This window comes from Octopus bimaculoides, chromosome 30, assembly GCF_001194135.2.
Source record: "Octopus bimaculoides isolate UCB-OBI-ISO-001 chromosome 30, ASM119413v2, whole genome shotgun sequence".
Lineage (NCBI taxonomy): Eukaryota > Metazoa > Mollusca > Cephalopoda > Octopoda > Octopodidae > Octopus > Octopus bimaculoides.
The window spans coordinates 5,151,407-5,153,626 of record NC_069010.1 but is presented as its reverse complement, the minus strand read 5'-3'; the positions used below and the strand labels follow the sequence as shown (position 1 = coordinate 5,153,626).

The 2,220-nt window shown below is 38.6% G+C and overlaps 1 long non-coding RNA gene across 1 annotated transcript in view; it reads left to right on the top strand.

The window, feature by feature from the left end:
• The window catches only part of LOC106874215 (uncharacterized), a 3,950-nt gene extending 1,736 nt beyond the window's left edge, over positions 1–2,214 (top strand). The window contains exons 2-3 of the long non-coding RNA XR_001409978.2: positions 1,431–1,495; positions 2,051–2,214. This is a non-coding gene — a long non-coding RNA (uncharacterized LOC106874215). The remainder of the gene's footprint in view (positions 1–1,430; positions 1,496–2,050) is intronic.
• The last annotated feature ends 6 nt before the right edge of the window (positions 2,215–2,220 follow it).

Here is a 2,220-nt window from a genome sequence, read left to right as displayed (position 1 = left end):
TAGTGTTGTTATTGTTATTGTTGGCTAGTGGATTGGCCGAATCAATAGTGTGTGGCAGATGAAATGCTTTACAGAAATGGTTTTGATTATTTTATGTCCTGAGCTCAAATCCCAGTGAGATCAAATTTGTCTTTCATCTTTCTTATGTCTTTATTGACCACAAGGAGCTAAATAAACATAGACAGGACAAACAAGGACAGTACTTAATTTATCGACCCCCGAAAGGATGAAAGGCAAAGTCGACCTCGGCAGAATTTGAACTCAGAACGTAACGGCAGACGAAATACCGCTAAGCATTTCGCCCGGCACACTAACGATTCTGCCAGCTCACTGCCTTTATCTTTCATCTTTCTGCAGTTGATACCATTCAAGTACCATTCAATTACTGGAGTAAAAAAAAAGGTACCAGGGCATTTCAGAGAATCTAAGTCCCATGGGCTCTTAGTGCTTATTGTTTCTGCACATCTGTTACATACAAAGACAACTTTATCTGTTAATTTACCTGTAATTTCAGGTTTTTCTTCCCTTTGATTCCAGGTTTTGCTTCTATATCTGGAATTTCTTCTCCAATTCTGCTACAGATTCTGCAATAAGAGTGAGTTCATCAGCATATAGTAGTAGTTCCTATGGGCATCCAGTTTTGAATTCCTCTTTTAAGGCCTGGAGGACTGCAATGAATAAGAGTGGGCTGAGGACTGAGCTCTGGTGAACCCCTACTTGTACACTAAATTCATCACTGTATTGAAGGGCAACTCTCACCTTATTGACAGCATCGCTGTACATGGTTTGAACAGCTCTAACGAGCCACTCCTCTACTCTTAGCTTCTTTAGAGACCACCAGATATTAGAGCAGAGGACCCTGTCAAAAGCTTTCTCCAGGTCGACAAAGACTAAGTACAATGGCTTACTTTTGACCAAATATTTTTCTTGCAAATACTTTTCTCACTATAAAGATGGCATCTATGGGAGGTCCGATGCACTTGTGTGGTATATATTCTTTTTCACTGAGTTGGTATTCAATGCCTGGACCTGGGCAGCGATGATTAGGCTTTCAGTATTCTTTTTTAGGTTACCCTTTGTTGAGCCACCTCCATGATGTTTCCTGGTCTTTTAATTTTCTCTCTCATTGGCTGTTCTTGTTCGGAATTCTCCCATAGATGCCATCTTTATAGTGAGAAAAGTATTTGCAAAAAAATTGCAAGGATAATTTGGATCTCGACTGAAGAGAGAAAACTCCGAACGACCTGTCCGTGTTTTCTTTGTATCGTCTATCTGTATATTTTGTCCCCTTTCTTGTATCACCTAACTGTCTGGATGTTTTGCGTCCTTGTCCCATTCTGTATTATTTATACATATATATATAGCGGCGTACGTACAACTTGTCTCTTATATGTATATATATATGTGTGTGTGTTTTTTTTTCTTTTTAGCCCCAGGTCAATCAAATTTTCAAGCAGAAGGATTGTAGCTGTTATAACAATCTGTATTTTTAGAGGTATGTATTATCAAATGTTCCCTTCCTTTTTAGAAGAGGGTAGTGTATACTTTGAGTACGATTTGGCTGCTATTTTTGTGATCTCATGAGAGTTATTTTGTTTGTGTGTGTATGTTGGGGGGGGAGTGTATGTATGTGTGTGTGTGTGTGTATGTATGTATGTATGTGCGTGTGTATGTATACATGTAAACATATATATACATACATACATACATATATATATATATATATATTTTTTTTATTTATGTGCCCTTTTCATTCTATGGCGTATGTGTTCCCCACCTCCCCAGCTGGACAGGACACTAAAAATGCAGTGCTCCAGCATGGCCAAAGTCAGATGACCGAAACAAGTAAACGAGTAAAAGAGTATGGTAGACAGGTACATTTTAGTGTAATCTAGAATATGGTTGCTCCTTTAACAATAGATGAATGGGTTCAAATCTCATCGGGGAATCATGTGCTTTTTTTTTTTTTGTCCTAAATATTGCTGACCCCTAAATAACCCTGCTATATTGATGATGTTTAAACCTCTTGTTCTAATTCTCTATGTTTCAGGTACCAGACATGTTCCCTGATTATGACAGTGTCCCAATGAACCTTAAAGGAGATGACTAACAACTACAGGAGGAACAAATCCCTACAGTAGTATACCGAATGCTACAGGAGCCCACTGAATTCTACACCCACTGTCTCCTAAGTAGTACACTGTCCTTTACAGAGGCCCA